The 17686-nt window shown below is 36.9% G+C and overlaps 1 pseudogene; it reads right to left on the reverse strand.

The window, feature by feature from the left end:
- Positions 1-2723: 2723 nt before the first annotated feature.
- LOC118836904 lies at positions 2724-3151 on the reverse strand (annotated as a pseudogene).
- Positions 3152-17686: the final 14535 nt, after the last annotated feature.

Consider the following 17686-nt stretch of genomic DNA (forward strand, 5'->3'; position numbering starts at 1 on the left):
GAAAGGTATGATTGGAAAAGCAGATGGAACAGTTACAAGGAGAGTAAGCCTGAATACTGCCCTGAGACCTTTGAAATTTCAGAAGATCTGCAGAAAGGCCTTCATCCCACTGAACTGATCCTCTTTGGAGGATTTATGTGAACACATAAACAATATTTATAGAGAATTTGGTTTTGATGGGTTTTGATCTGCAGTGATGAAGGGAGTATCCATGTTGAGGAGATCACAAATCCATTGATGTATTCAAGTAACTCGGGAGAACAGAGAGCATTTTGGGACATGGGATCAAATGACACTATCTTGATAAATGACCTATCATGATGAGGATGGTAGTCTCTTGGTATTTGATAACATAGTCACAAAGGAACTACCAACAGCTGTAGGATTCCTCACACTTTCCACTGGGGCTCCTTTTATACTCATACCAATTAGGAAAGTACACTTGATTTGGATTTAGAGGATGTGGAGTCAGAATCCCATCTCTAGCTTTGGTTAGGGAAGTGGATAGAGTGCTGGACTGATTTCAAATCCTGCCTCAGTAACTTACTGGTTTTATGACCCTAGGCTAGTCACTTAACCTCTCTGTGACTCAGGTTCCTCATCGGTAAAATCAGGGAGTTGGACGTAATGGGTTCTAAGCTTCCTTACAGCTCTAAATAAATGATCCTATGATTCTACATGTTTAAGCATAATTCCAGCCATCACATGCCCAAACACAATACTAGTCATACCATCAAATTGAATTCTTGGTTCTCAATTCACCCTAGATTAGGAGTTCTTAATTTTTTGTGTGTCATGGACCTCTTTGGCAGTGGACCCTTTTGGCTTTGGACCCTTTGGCTTTGGACCCTTTCCAGGATAATGTTTTTAAATGCATAAAATACATATGATTATAAAGAAAAGCAATTATATTGGGATAAAAATGGGAAAACTTTCTCACCTAAGATACAGACCTTCTGAAATTTGCCTACATGGAGAGGAGTTCATGGACCACAGGTTAAGAATACCAACTCTAGATTTTTGGCCAAATGGACCTCATGATGATTCCTTCAGACCTCTGCTCTGTAGTGGAAAGCCACTTGGAAAAAAAAAGATTTAACAGGAGACTCTTGATTCCAAGCTGTGTGGTAGTACATCAGTGACAGTTTTTTTCAGTGCAGAAATATTTCATTTAGAGGAAAAAATATGAAAACAATGCACAACTGGAGTGACAACCTGACAAGATTGAGGGCTCCTTAAAGTAACTAAATTCTTATTGTCTATTAAGAGCATGACCAGGTATTTTGTTCCCTCCTAGGGATGCTACCATATTTCTAGAGCAGCCCTGATAATAAACAACTTTGGGTCCACCACAGTGTAATTGCTTTTTGCCAAAATCAGCTGACAGGAGCATCATATTACTGCTTGGAATAGTCTCAGGCTCTGATCATCCTCTGGCTGAGCCAGTAGTGACATCTGGGGTGTTTAATTCCTCAAAGAATGGATAATATGAGATCATAAGGCATAGCAAAGGCACCACCATATTGGTTCTCATTAATAGTAGGGAGGACTCCTTTTTACTTGCCATCCAGTTCTGTGATAACTACCATTCTCCTACCAAATGTGTAAGGGGTTCCATCAGCTTCTAATAATCTTGGGTGAATCATTCACCTTCCCTAAAAAATGTTGGAGGTCTTTAACTTCTGTTGTCAGAATCCAATTTTATGTGGCCTGTACATGTTGTGTGCATTTGTAATCCTTTCTGTACCAGCAAGAGTCCTAGGAAGATTACATCGAAGAACAAACAGACATAGTCCTTCTACACTGTGGTTTGAGATTGAAATCCTTTAGATATATTTATAAATATATGTGAAATAATTAGAAAGAGGTTTGCAGAACAGCATGGATTCTTACATTAAAAATGTAAATCAAGAATGGAGTGTTTAATAGAAAGGAAAACCAAGCAGTGGATACATTTCTATTGTTAAATCATGAGAAATATATAACAAATAGCTTTGAGGACTCCAAGATAACATAAAGAAGCTACATTTAGAACTTACTTAAGAATAAACCCCATGTGCAAGCTATAATGAACTAAAATGAAAATAATCTTTAGGATAGCCCCTAAGATCAAATCCTCCATATGAACATAGCAGGGAGCTGTGGGCCATAGGTTACATCCAGGGGTATGCTAATAAACATTTAACAACCTTCTTGCTGGGCGGGGGAGGGGAAACTAATGTATACACAGTATACTTTCGAATTTAAAGTGTATTATTAACATTTTCTCCAATATTTTAGGCTGGGCAATTAATGAAATAAAAAATAATATCCTGATTTGTAGTATTTGCTAAGGTGTAAATAGACACACTAAAAAATTAACAGTTAGCTCTCATGAACCAGTTTGAGCTAATGCTGTCACACACCTGGTTACATTTATAAGGTCCTCATCATATCTGGGAAAGGCTTTATTCTACTCATTCCAAGTTCCAATTCCAAGGAAGTTATTGATTCCTAACAAGTCTAGACTGGCATAGAATCTCCTCTTTTCCTAATTTCCCTATTTATGTCAAGTTCTACTATGCTTTTAGTCACTTTAGTTCGTAACATCGTAGTCATTTTGATTTCTCATTCTCCTTTACCCTTCATGTCCAATCAGTTGCCAAATCTTCTCCATTCTATATATATATATATATACACACAGAAACTTATGAGGCATTTTTAACAAATGGGCTTTAGGAGAATCAGTCAATGCTGCAGGTATTACATGCAGTCCTGGGACACAGGTCAGCATAGTCTTTGGCAGCAGGCCCTGTGGTGACTGAACCTTTCATCTTGCCTTTGTTGTTTACTAAGACCATGGCATCGTCTTCAAAATCTATATTTTGAACACAGCATCTTTTCTCTGATATGACTTCTGTTGCCATGTTACCATTGCTAAATGAACCTTCTTCCGGAACTCTGGTTTCCACTTTTTCACCGTGGCCGTTACCATGTCACCCATACCAGCTGCGGGAAGCCTGTTCAATCTTTCCTTAATCCTCTTCCTAGAGATGATGTACAGGTTCTTGGCACCTGTATTATCAGCACAATTGATAACAGCTCCCGTTGGGAGACCCAAGGAACCTCAGAACTTTGCTCCCAAAAACCCACCACATCCTCGCTTAGACATCTCGGCTCCCAGAAAGCGCAAAAGAGCCCAAAGTGATATTCTTTTTTTTATAATTAACATTTTTTATTTTTAGTTTACAATGCTTGGTTCCACATAATTTTGAGTTCCAGATTTTCTTCCCCCTTCCCCCCGCCTCCCCAAGATGGCATGGAATCTAATATATCTTCTACATATAACTTCAATGTAACAGTGTTCCAATTTTCCCACATCCTCTCCAGCATTTATCATTTTCCTGTTTTGTCATTTTAGCCAATCTGACAGGAGAGATCAGGTACCTAAGAGTTGTTTTGATTTGCATTTCTCTAATCAGTAGTGATTTAGAGCATTTTTTCATATGCCTATCTTTAATTTCTTCCTCTGAAAACTGTCTATTCATATCCTTCGACCATTTCTCAACTGGGGAATGACTTGTATTCCTACAAATTTGACTCAGTTCCCTGTATATTTTAGAGATGAGGCCTTTATCAGAGACACTGGTTGTAAAGATTTTCTCCCAATTTTCTGCTTCCCTCCTAATCTTTGTTGCATTGGCTTTTTTTATACAAAAACATTTCAATTTAACATAATCAAAATTATCCATTTTGCATTTTGTAATGCTCTCTATCTCTTGTTGTGTCATGAATTTTTTGCTTTTCCATTAATCTGATAGGTAAACTATTCCTTGCTTTCCCAAGTTGCTCATAGTATCAGCCTTTATTCCTAAATCATGAACCCATTTTGACTTTATTTTAGTATATGGTGTAAGATATTGGTCTGTGCCCAGTTTCTGCCCTACCATTTTCTAATTTTCCCAGCAGTTTTTGTGAAATAGTGAATTCTTAGCCCAGAAGTTAGATTTTTTTGGGTTTATTAAAGAGTAGACTGCTATAGTCATTGAATATTGCGTCTTGTGTACCTATCCTGTTCCACTGATCCATGGCTCTGTTTCTTAGCCAGTACCAGGTAGTTTTGATGACTGCTGCTTTATAGTACAGTTTAATATGTGGTATGGCTAGGCCACCTTCCCTAGCATTTCTTTTTATTAATACCCTAGGTATTCTAGACCTCTTATTCTTCCAGACGAATTTTGTTGTTATTTTATCCAGCTCTGTAAAATAATTTTTTTGTAGTTTGATTGGTATGGCACTGAATAAATAAATTAATTTAGGTTAAATTGTCATTTTTATTATATTAGCTCGGCCTAACTGTGAGCAACTCATCTTTTTCCATTTATTTAGATCTGACTTTATTCGTGTGAAAAGTGTTTCATAATTACATTCATATAGTCCCTGGGTTTGTCTGGGCAGATAGACTCCCAAATATTTTATAGTCTACAGTAACTTTGAATGGAATTTCTCTTTCTACCTCTTGCTGTTGGGCTTTGTTGGTAATGTATAGGGATGCCGAGGATTTGTGTGGGTTTATTTTATATCCTGCAACTTTGCTAAAGTTGTTTATTATTTCAAGTAGTTTTTTACTTGATTCTCTAGGATTCACTAAGTAAATCATCACATCATCTGCAAAAAGTGATAATTTAGTTTCTTTTTTGCCTATTCTAATTCCTTCAATTTCTTTTTCTTCTCTTATTGCTACAGGTAACATTTCTAGTACCAAATTAAATAGTAGGGGTGATAATGGACATCCTTGTTTCATCCCTGATCTTATTGGGAATGCATCTAGCTTATCCCCATTACAAATAATGCTTGTCGATGGTTTTAGGTAGATGCTATTTGTAATTTTAAGGAAGGTTCCACTTATTCCTATGCTTTCTAGTGTTTTTAATAGGAATGGGTGTTGTACTTTGTCAAAGGCTTTTTCTGCATCTATTGAGATGATCATATGGTTTCTGCTAGTTTTGTTGTTGATATGATCAATTTTGCTAATAGTTTTTCTAATATTGAACCAGCCTTGCATTCCTGGAATAAATCCTACCTGATCATAGTGTATTATTCTTGTGATAAGTTGCTGCAATCTTTTTGCTAATATTTTATTTTAAAATTTTGCATCAATATTCATTAAGGAAATTGGTCTATAATTTTCTTTCTCTGTTTTGACTCTACCTGGTTTGGGTATTAGTACCATATTTGTGTCATAAAAAGAATTAGGTAGGACTCATTCTTCACCTATTTTCCCAAATAGTCTATAAAGTACAGGAATTAATTGTTCTTTAAATGTTTGATAAAATTCACATGTAAAACCATCTGGCCCTGGAGATTTTTTCCTAGGGAGTTCATTGGTGGCTTGCTCAATTTCTTTGTCTGAAATGGGGTTATTTAGAAATTTTACTTCCTCTTCTATTAACCTGGGCAATTTATATTTTTGTAGATATTCATCCATATCCCTAAGGTTGTCAAATTTATGGGTATACAATTGGGCAAAACAGTTCCTAACTATTGTTTTAGTTTCCTCTTCATTGGAGGTAAATTCACCCTTTTCATTTTTGATACTGGTAATTTGATTTTCTTCTTTCTTTTTTTAATCAAACTGACCAAAGGTTTATCAATTTTATTGGTTTTTTCTTAAAACCATCTCTTGGTTTTATTTATTAATTCAGTAGTTTTCTTGATTTCAATTTTATTAATCTCTCCTTTGATTTTCAGTATTTCTAATTTGTTATTTAATTGGGGATTTTCAATTTGTTCTTTTTCTAGCTTTTTCAGTTGCATGCCCAATTCAATGATCTCCTTCTTCTCTATTTTATTCGTGTAAGCATTTAGAGATATAAAACTTCCCATAAGAACTGCTTTTGCTGCATCCCATAAGTTTTGGTGTGTTGTCTCACTATTCTCATTCTCTTGAATAAAGTTATTAATTGCTTCTATGATTTGTTCTTTGGCTCACTCATTCTTTAGGATTAGATTATTTAGTTTCCAATTAATTTTTAGCTTATTTTTCCCTGGTTCTTTATAACAAATAATTTTTATTGCATCATGATCTGACACTTCTGCCTTTCTGCACGGGACTGTGAGGTTTTTATGCCCTAGTACATGGTAAATTTTTGAATATGTGCCATGTACTGCTGAGAAAAAACATATATTCCTTTTTATCCACATTCAGTTTTCTCCAGAGGTCTATCATATCTGCCTTTTCTAAAATTCTGTTCACCTCCTCAACTTCTTTCTTGTTTATTTTGAGGTTAGATTTATCACGTTCAGAGAGGGGGAGGTTGAGGTCTTCCATTATTATGGTTTTGCTGTCTATTTCTCCCTGTAACTCCCTTAACCTCTCTTTTAAGAATGTGCATGCCATACTACTTGGTCCATATATGTTAAGCATTGATATTGCTTCACTGTTTATGGTGCCTTTTAGCAGGATGTAGTGTCCTTCTTTATTTCTTTTAATTAGATCTATCTTTGCTTTTTCTTTGTCTAAGATTAGGATTGCTATCCCTGCTTTTTTCACTTTAGCTGAAGCACAATATATTCTACTCCAACCTTTTACGTTTACCCTGTGTATATCCCCGTGTTTCAAATGTGTTTCTTGTAAACAGCATATCGTAGGATTATGGTTTTTAATCCATTCTGCTATCCATTTCCATTTTATGGGAGAATTCATCCCATTCACATTCAGTTATGATTACTATCTGTGCCTTTTTCTCCATCCTATTTCCCCCCATTTATGCTTTTATTTCTCCCTTTCCCCTTCTACTCCTCAAAAAGTTTTGCTTTTGACCACCACTTTCCTCAGTTTACCCTCCCTCTTCTTATTCCCCTCCCTTATCTTCCCATTTTCCACTTGCTACTTCTTCCCTCCCTTCTGACCACCCCCTCCATTTTTTCCTCCCTTTCCCCTCCTACTGCCTGTAGGACAAGTTAGATTTCTATACTTATCAGGGTATGTTATTCCCTTCTTGAGCCAAATCCGATGAGAGTAAAGCTCAAATACTGCTCTTCTCCCTCCCTTCTTTCCCTCTACTACAATATTTTTTTGTGCCTCTTCATGTGAGGTAATTTACCCTTTTCTACTACCTCCTTACCTCTTCTCCCAGAACCATCCCTTTATATCTCTATAATTATATTTTTTTATCATTATATCGGTTATTTTATACTGACACCCACATTCTATGAATATCCCTTTCAATTGTCATAATAAGTATATTATTCTCAAGATTGACATATATATATACACATCAGACATATATAAAACAAAGTAATCCTATATAAGGATGTAATTAATTAGCCTTATTGATTAACTAATTTTTTTTCACCATTTACCTTTTCATGTCTCTCTTGAGTTTTATATTTGGAGATCAAATTTTCCATTGAGCTCTGGTCTTTTCATCAGGAAGGTCTGGAATTTCCTTATTTCATTGAATGTCCATCTCCTTGCCTGGAAATTTATGCTCAATTTTGCTGGATAGTTGATCCGTGGTTGTAGTCCAAGTTCCTTTGCCTTTCAGAATATCATATTCCAATTTCTCCTGTCATTTAATGTAGAAGCTTAAAGATCCTATGTGATCCTGACTGTAGTTCCATGATATTTGAATTGTTTCTTTCTAGCTGCTTGCAATATTTTCTCCTTGACCTGGTAGTTGTGGAATTTGGCTATAATATTTCTTGGAGTTTTCAATTTGGGATCTTTTTCTGGGGGCGATCAATGGATTCTTTCAATGACAGTTTGACCCTCTGGTTCTAGGACCTTCAGGCAATTTTCTTTAAGGATTTCATGGAAGATACTGTCCAGGCTCTTTTTTTCATCATAGCTTTCAGGTAGACCAATAATTCTTAGATTATCTCTCCTGGATCTATTTTCTAGGTCATTTGTTTTTCCAATCAGATATTTCACATTTTCTTCTATTTTTTCATTTTCTAGATTTTGTTTGACTGATTCTTGATGTCTCATAGAGTCATTAGCTTCTACTTGCCCAATTCTAATTTTTAATGTTTTGTTTTCTTACTTTGTCTTCTCTATCTCCTTTTCCATTTGGTTGATTTTACTTTTCAATGAGACATTTTCTCCATTTATATTCTGATTTTCCTTAACCAATTCCCCAATTTTACCTTTTAAAGATTTGCTCTCCTCAATGAATTTTTTTTTCCATTTTTTCTTTTACCTCACTAATTTGGTTTTTAAGTCCTCCTTGAGTTCTTCCAGGAATGCTTTTTGGTCTGGAGACCAGTTCACTGTCCCTTTTGAGGTTTCAGATGTGGGTGTAGTGTCCATGCTGTCCTCTTCTGGACTGGTATTTTGGTCTTCCCTGTCTCCATAGTATGAGTCAATCGTCTTTGAAAGCTTCTTACAATTCTTTTTCATGGTGTTTTTTTTTTTCCTTCCTGGTTTCTGAAGTGGATCTCTGTTTCTGAGGCTCGGGGTCTCTGTCCCTAACTTCTTATGTTGGGATCTAGCTTTATGTGCTATGGCCTCTGGTTTCGTGAGGTGTGGGGGAGGGATGGTTTGCTTGCTGGGAGTCTCCTCTTCCCCAGGACTGCTCTACAGCAGGGGTGGTCTCAGCTTGTGTCTTTGTTGGTGTCTGCCACTTCCCCTGGCTGTGCAAAGCCAAGTCTGGGGTTCTGGTGTTGACTTTAGTTAGCTCCACCCCCTGGGGTTCAGTTACCCCCCCTTGTTCTGCTAAGGTGAGGGATGCTGGGACACCTCTCTTCCTGCACTAGTCTCCTTCTGCCACCACAGGAAGGGCCCTTCCTCCCACTTCTCTTGTTACCGAAGCCCCCCTTCTGGCTCCTCTGTTTCTCCTGAGGTTTTATTCTCTATTTTTATTCAGGGGAAGGATATGAGCCATTTTACCTGCACATCCTGGCTACCAGGAATCCAAGAAGGCAAGTTTCAAACCTTTAGACTGTGGGTTGGAGGCCTCAGGGCTAGCTGCCCCCCCGATTGCAGGCTCTGTGCTCCGACAGACTCTTGTCCTGGGCTGAGAGGCCTGGGGCTTGATAATGGCGGTAGCCGGTACTTCTGCCCTGGGCCTGTTCCTGCTCTGGCATTTCGCTCACCCAGCGCTCTCCCAGACCTGCAGGCTGGCTGGATTCCTCTGCTGTTCCCGGTTGGTTTGGTCTGGTGCCCTTGCGTTTGCCTGGGGTTGGAGGCCTCCAGGCTAGCTGCTCTCATGGCCTCAGGCTCTGCTCTCTGACAGACTTGCCAAAGTGATATTCTTAAAGCATAGGTCTGACCATATCAATTTTCTACTGAAGAAGTTTCAATGGTTCTCCGTCTTCACTCATCTTCAGTTATGTCTGACTCTTCATGACCCCATTGGGAATTTTCTTGGCAAAGATACTGGAGTGGTTTGCCATTTCCTTTTTGGGCTCATTTTACAGATGAGGAAACTGAGACAGCCAGGGTTAAGTGACTTGCCCAGGGTTACACAGCTAGTAAGTAACTGAAGCCAGATTTGAATTCAGATCTTCCAGACTCCAGGCCCAGCATTCTATCCACTGTGCCATCTATCTGCCCAGCTCCCCATTACTTCTCTCATTGTTTGGTATTTATAGTCCTTCCAAAACTTGCTCTAACACATTTTTGAGCCCCATTACAAATTCTTCTCTCAAACCTGTTGCCCTCAGCCATCTTTATGCCTTTGAATGGGTTGTCTTCCGTGTCTAGAATGCATTCTCTTCTCAGTTTTATGTTTAGAATCCTAAGTGTCTTTCAAAGTTCAGTACCATTGCCACCTCTTACGTGAGGTCTTTCCCGATTCACCCTTCCCTGTTCCCCACACTGATCACAAAATTTGGTGCTTCTCCTTTTGTAATCACCTTATCTTTAACTTAGATTTACTTTGTATATATTTTGTATCTGACTTATTTGTATACATGTAGTTTCCTCTGACAGAATGCAAAATACTTTAGGGCAGAGATTGTTTCATTTTTGTCTATATTACCAGGGCCTAGTCCAAAGCCTGTCACATAGTAGGCACTTAATAAATTCCTGTTGATTTATTGATCTATCTGTGATCCCTGAAGCCCTTCCATAATATGAGATCAACAGAAGAGGGAGGAGTAACTTACATATGGTGATCTCTTTAAGACCTTGGTTGACAATGTAAGTATACAAACTCACTTCATTTCTTGGGAACCACAAAAGAGATGACTATGATAGAAACCAGGAGGTTCTTAACATTAAGAAAAACCTCTTTTTTCTTTTGTTTTTGTTTTAAATTTTTATTCATTTTGAATTTAAATAAAAAAGATAAAAAAAGAACATTTCCATGTAAATAGCACAACATAAAAAGAGGATGCAATATAAAACCATAAATTTCCATTTCACACCGTTTAATTTTTCTAAAACTATGAAATAAATACTACATATCATTTTTAAAGCTACCCTGCTTTTCTGTCCTTCCATCTAAGTTTGATTTTGTTTCCTGCTATTCGCTTTTTATTTTTTTCTCCCTCCATCTTCATCCTAACCTAGAGAAGGCTACCTTTAGATACACGTGCACACACATACACACACACACACACACACACACACACACACACACCACTATACGTACTACTATTTATCAGCTCTTTCTCTGAATGTGGAGAGCATCTTCCTTTTAGTTAATTTGGGTATTTTATGATAGTCAAAATGACTTAGTCATTCAAAGTTGTTCTTAGAACAATGCTGCTGTTATTGTCAACGACATTCTGCTCATTTCAATGTATAATCCTTGTAATATATTGTTGTAGTCCCTTAGCTAGTATTTTATTCAGGATTTTTGCATCCATATTCATTAACAAAATTAGGCTATAATTTTCTTTCTCTGTTTTTGCTCTTCCTGGTTTAGGTATCAGTACCATATTTGTTCCATAAAAGGAGTTTGCCTGTTATTCTAAATAATTTAATATTGGAATTAGTTGATCTTTAAATGTTTGGTAGAATTTACTTGTAAATCAATATAAATCTGGTCCTGATGCTTTTTTGTTAGGAAGTATATTTATAGACTGTTCAATTTTTTTTATGAAATATGTTTATTTAGATATTCTATTTCCTCTTCTGTTAATCTAGGCATTTTGTGTTTTTGTAAATATTCTCCCATTTCACTTAGGTTATTCAATTCATTGGCATATATTGGACAAAATAACTCCTTATAATTGCTTTGATTTTATCTTCACTAGTTGTATATTCACCCTTTTCATTTTCAATACTAGTGATTTGACTTTCTTCTCTCTTTTTAAAATAATTTCAACCAATAGTTTATTTAAAATTTTTAAAATAAAAACCAACTCTTAGTTTTATTGATTAATTTAATCTTTTTCTTGCGCTCACTTTTATTAATTTCACTTTTAATTTTTAAGATTTCCAATTTGAGGTTTAATTGAAGATTTTTAATTTGTTCTTTTTCTAGATTTTTTTTGTTGTTGCATACCCAATTCATTGGTCTGCTTTTTCTCTATTTTATTAATATAAGCATTTAGAGATAGAAAATTTCCTCAGATTACTGCTTTTGCTTCATCCCATAGGTTTTGATAAATTGTCTCATTGTTATTATTCCCTTTAATGAAATTATTGATTGTTTCTATGATTTGTTCTTTAAGCCATTCATTCTTTAAGATCAGGTTGTTTAGCTTCCAATTAATTTTAATCTGTTTCTATGTTCCCTTGTTGAATATAATTTTTATTGTATTGTGATCTGAAAAGAATGCATTTAATATTTCTGCTTTTCTGCATTTTAAGTTTTTGTGCCCTAATATGTGGTCAATTGTTTTAGAGGTACCATGTATCACTGAGAAAAACAGGTGTATTCCTTTCTATTCCCATTCAACTCTCTCCAGATTCTATTCACCTCCTTAACTTCTTTTTTGGGGGAGCAGGGGGGTTAAACTTAACTAATTCTGAAGAGGGAAGGTTAAAGTCCCTCACTATCTATTTCCACCTGTAATTTATTTAACTTTTTCTTTAAAAATTTAGATGCATTTGGTGTCTATAGGTTCTGTATTGATATTCCTTCAGTTTTCTAAGGTACATTTTATCATAATATAGTTTTCAGATTTATCAATTTTAATTAAATCTATTTTAACTTTAACTTCATTTAAGATCATTATTGCTACTCCAGCTTTCCCCCCCACAAGCACCTTTTCTTAACCTTCATCTAAATACATTCTTATGTCTGGGATCTACCATAAATTTAATAAAGTAGTGTGTATTTACGTGTGTGTGTGTGATATTAGGTAGACAATATATAGGATCATGACAATTTGGAGGCAACAGGTCAGTTTTACCCTGGCTTTAAGTCTTCAGTGATTCTTGGTATGCAGAATTTAATCACTCAGTAAACATTAACTGGCTACTGTATGCTAGGCATTGTGCTGGCACATAGTAACATAGTAAAATTAAAAAAGCAACATCTTCACCTCAAGAAACTCATTTTCTAATATGGAAGACAGTATGTATGTATGTAGGTATATGGAAACCCATATACATACATATTTACATATACACATACATATATACATACGTACATACACACATATATATATATATTATATATGTATGTATATATACAAATATAGTAAATGGCATGTTAGGCAGGATTAGCAACTCTGGTGAGTAGGCTTGCCAAGCCCTTTTCAGGGCTTCTCATCCACCTTTTTTAGCCACCTTCACCATAATCTCACCTGTTGCTCCAAGAAGCTATAGCATGGACAGAGGCCATACGCCAGTAAACGATCTCTGCAAACAGGCTAAACGGGGTTGAGAATAACCAATAGGTCTCAAACCCATTGGTGAGTTGGGGGGGTGACTACTCCAAGCACGTGAAAACTTCCCTCCATGGAACAGGTGATCATTCACCCATTCATGAACAATTTGTTCCAATGGCCATGAAGGTGGCTCAAGCAGGGACTGTGGAGCACTTAGAGCTTGGTCAGGCATTGAAGAGCCAAGGTCATACACTGCATCCTGGATTGTCAGCAGTAGTCTTGACTTTTGTCCTGTCCCTGGACTTTGATGACTCAGGAAGAGAGAGTGAGGCTGATAACTTTATGCAACTCTGCCTCACTTAAATCCACTCCATGCACATGTCAAGACATACCTTGGTCCTCTTCGAAAATAAAGGACAAATAACAACAACCAGAACAGTATGTAAACCACCTACAAAGTAGACATAGAGTAATCTTAGAGAGAAAGTTCTAGTAGCTGGAGGAAACAAGGAAAGGCATCCTATATAAGACGGTGCTTGAGCTGAGTCTTGAAGGAAAGCATGGAGTCCAAGGCAGCTAACATAAAGGGAGGTGAAGTGCCTTGTCTAAGAAGTTAGAAGGCCAGTTTAGCTAGATTGTAGTGTGCTTAGCCTAGACCAGGGGTGGGGAACCTGAGGCCTTGAGGCCACATGTGAAGTTTGGATTCAGTCAAAGGGCCACACTTGAGGACCTAGAGGGCCACATGTGGCTTCAAACCTACAGGTTTCCCACCCTTGGCCTAGACCTATAATTTCATTGATATAGGGAACTCCCTTTATCATATAGATCAGCACCTTCTCTGCAACTAATATCATAGGTAGTTGCCTAGCTATATGCTCTAGAACACTGATAAGTTAAATGATTTACATAGGGTAACAAAGTCACTATATATCAGGACAAGGCTTGAACCCAGGTCTTCCACTATGCCACTTTCTTGCTTGGGTAAAGCACAACTTTTCTATGCCTTAATTTTCTCATCTGAACAACGGAGCTAATAATAGCACTTACTTTATAAGTATCAAATAAAATAATGTAAATGAAGCGCTTTGAAAGACTTTAAATCACTATATAAGTGTCAACAATTGTTGTACCGAGGTTATGATATCTGAGTCATGGAATCACAAATACCTTCTTCAATAAAGCCAGAGTTACTGGCCATTTGTAACTTTCTGTCTTCCAGTTAGGTTATATCTTACCCCCTTTCCTCATAGTGTATGGGAAGGAGGGGGTGGAGAGTGACTTTGTGCTGACTCCTCTTTCTTGGGTATGACCTGACTCAATGGGGTTCCCCACCCATTTCCTGTCCTGACTTGGAAAACATTATCACCCAGCTCCTCAGAGTCAATCAGCACTTGGGCCATAATCTTTTGCCCTGGGTGGGGCTCTATGCCATCTAAAACATAAGAGTACCATTGGCAGAACACCATCTCTTCCTTGTTACTCCAGTCTCAATGAACTTGAATGGTTCCTTCTCATTCCCAGTCAGCTTCATTTCCAAAGGACAGCGTAGGAAAACCTTGGCTGAAAAGCTCATTTCTATATTGTTGAATCCAGTTGCTAGTGGCCCTGTAATAGCAACAGAGACCATGAGAGCCTGAGTTCTCCTACAGCCTAGTAGATTGTGGATGCCCACTTGCCCCCACTAGTATCTGGCCCTGCCAATGGCATCTGCATTATCCTTTCAAGCCATTATCTGTCCTCTCCTCTTCTCCCCACCCAATTCAATGTACAGAGGAGTGAAGAAAGGTATCCCCAGCATAGGGAACAACATGAACAAACGTTGAAAGAAGAAAGCATGGTTTGTGGATAAAAGAGGAGAACTGGAGAGGAATAGTGTCAGAATGAAAAGGATGGTGGTGGGGTACAAGATTGTGAAGAGACTTTACAAAGTGCCAAGCTAAAGGATTTCTATGATGTTGAATGGGTAATAGGGTATCAATGGAGGTTTTTGAGCAGAGGAATAACATTGTTATGCACAGAAATGCTGGGCAGCATGAAGAAAAGAGTGAAAAAGGAGAGAAAATAGAAGTGAAAAAGGTTATTGCAGCAGTCCAAGAATGATGAAAGCCAGAACTAGAGTAGGAAATAGAGAAGAATGAGGCATATAAAAGGGATTTTGTGGAAATAGAATCATTAGAATTTGACGAACTAATTGGGTATGAGAGCTGAGGGAGAAGGAAGAAACAAACATTGAGGGTTTGAACATGGGAGACTAGTTACAAAGTAAAATGCTATTTATAGAAACAGTGGGATTGGAATAAAGACTGTCTTTGGGAGAAACTATAAATTCAGTTTTATGCATGTTGAGTTTGGAGTACTGGTGAAACACAGAGGTAAAGCTTCTATGAGTTGTTGGAGATGTGGGTCTGGAGATCAGAATTGTGGTCAGGGATGATGTTATATGATTTGAGAGTTATCTGTGTAGAGGTGATAGTTGAAGATGTGGGTGACAGTGAGATTGCCATGGGAGAAACTATAGAGAGAAAGGAGAAGATGCTAAGCACATCCTTTGGGGAATCTTGTAGAGGTTCAGGAGAAATATGAAGGTATAATAAAAGAAGACATACAAGGAGAATATAAGAGAGGTGAAAGAACCTTGAACCATTTGGTGTTTCTGAAACCAAGGGAAGAAAGAGCATGCAAAAGGAGGGAATAATTAGGGAAACCAGAGAAGCCGAATAGGATTAAAATTGACAAAAAAAAAGGTCATTGATTTGATGATCCAGAGGTTATTGGTGACTTTTGAGAGAGGAATTTCAATAGACTGATGGACCAGAATGCAAGAGATTGAGAGGGAGGGGAACAGGTGGTGAGGAAGTGGAACCCTTGTATGCAAATGTCATTTATTCAAATTTTTAATTTAACAAGCATTTCTTTTCTTTTCTTCCCTACTTTCTCTATTTGAAAAAAGAACTAAATATTTTTTGTAAACAAAAATGCATAGTGATGAAAAACAAATTCCCACATTGGCCATGTCCAAATACACACACATATACATACATACATACACATCTCATTCTATACTTTGAATACATCAATTCTCTTTTTAGGAGGTGTGTAGCATGTATTCATTATCAATGGTCCCCTAGAATCATGTTTGGTCCTTGCGTTGATAAGAGTTATTAAGACTTCCACATTTGTTGTTTTCTTTTTTTATAACATCATAGTTTATGTATGATTCTGCCCTCTTCACTCTGCATCCCTTCACACAAGTCTTCCCAAGTTTTTCTGAAACTGTCTCCATTAGTGTTCCGTTACATTTATGTATTTTATAATTTGTTCAGCCATTCTCCTTTTGATGGGTAACCCTCTTAGTTTCCAGTTCTTTGTCACTACAAAGAACTGTTATAAGTATTTTTCTACATGTGGGCCATTTTCTTTTTTTGTGCACACCATTTTTTAAAAAAAGATAACTATTCATGGAAGATAAGAGAGAAATGGAGGGATAGTTGGGTTAGGTAGAAAGACTGAAGAAGACTTTTTTTTAAGAACTGGTGAGATTGTGGAAAGTTTATAGAAAAATGGGAATGGGCTTAGGGAAAGGTTGAAGACATATGAGACAAACTGCAAGTGAAGTTGACAAAGGCCACAGAAGGAATGGGATCAAAAACACATGTAGAAAGAGTATCCTTAGCAAGTTTCTCTGATAAAGGTTTCATATCTAAAATACATTAGGAGCTGATTAAAAATGTATGAGATCAAGAGCCATTTTCCATGAGCTAACATGGCCAGTGGCTATGAACAGGAAGTTCCTAAAAGGAAGGACTACAACCATCTATAACCATATGGGAAAAAATGCTCCAAATCAGATAACTTCTAGTTCACTCAACTCATCTCTGCATCTCTTAGTTTCAATTCCATCAGACAAAATGGCCTGGAACAAGATGCCCCCTGCTGGGCCTAGTGTCTCACTCCCCCTTTCCAGCTTCCTTTTGTGTGTTGTCTTCCTCCATTAAGTCAAAGCTTTTTGAGGGCAGGAAGTGTCTTTCTTTTTCTTATTTGTGTTCCTGGTGCTTAGCATAATGCCTGATACGTAGTAGACACTTAATAAATGTTTGTTGAATGGAATTAAATTGAATTGAATCATGACCATCAGATTAGCTAGGATGATGAAAGAAGGAAATGACAAATACTAGAGAATTGCAGGAAAACAGGCACACTAATTCACTGTTGATAGGACTGTGTTTTGCTCTAGACATTCTAGAAAACAATGTGGAACCCCAAAGTTGCTAAATTGTATTTATCTTTTTACCCAAGGATATCACTACTAGGTCTATACCCCTAAAGAATCAAAGAAATGATGAAATGGATAGTTTTAGCAGAAACTGGGTAGACCTATGAAAAGTGATTCAGAGTAAAATTAGCTGAACCAGAACAATTTATTCAATGACAATGACACTATAAAGAAAAAGAATTTTAAAGGAACCTATAGGGTATCCCTAAAGTCTGGACACATAGGCAAAAATGCATATTTTCAAGAAATGAAATGAATGAAATTTTCAACATTTTATTTAATTTGAATATTAACAGACCTTAGCCTCCTTGACTTCTTTTTCAGGGATATGCTAAAGGAGGAGGTGTACTCAATTAAAATCACAGATGCGACACACCTGATTGAATGCATAAAGAGTGAATGTGCTAAAATTGACAGCAATGTGGAGTTATTGCATCGAGTTCACGTGAATCTTGCAAAGCACACCAACCTTTGCATCACAAATGATGGAAATCATATTGAAGATGTTATTTGTTAATATTCCAATTAAATAAAATGTTGTTGAAAATTTCATTCATTTCATTTCTTGAAAATACACATTTCTGCCTATGTGTCCAGACTTTAGGAACACCCTGTAGAACTCTGACCAATGCAAACATAATTCATTACCCTAAAACACTGAAGAACAATACCTCCTCACAGAGAGTTGATAGACCCAAAATG

Source organism: Trichosurus vulpecula, chromosome 2 (genome assembly GCF_011100635.1).
Source record: "Trichosurus vulpecula isolate mTriVul1 chromosome 2, mTriVul1.pri, whole genome shotgun sequence".
Taxonomy (NCBI): domain Eukaryota; kingdom Metazoa; phylum Chordata; class Mammalia; order Diprotodontia; family Phalangeridae; genus Trichosurus; species Trichosurus vulpecula.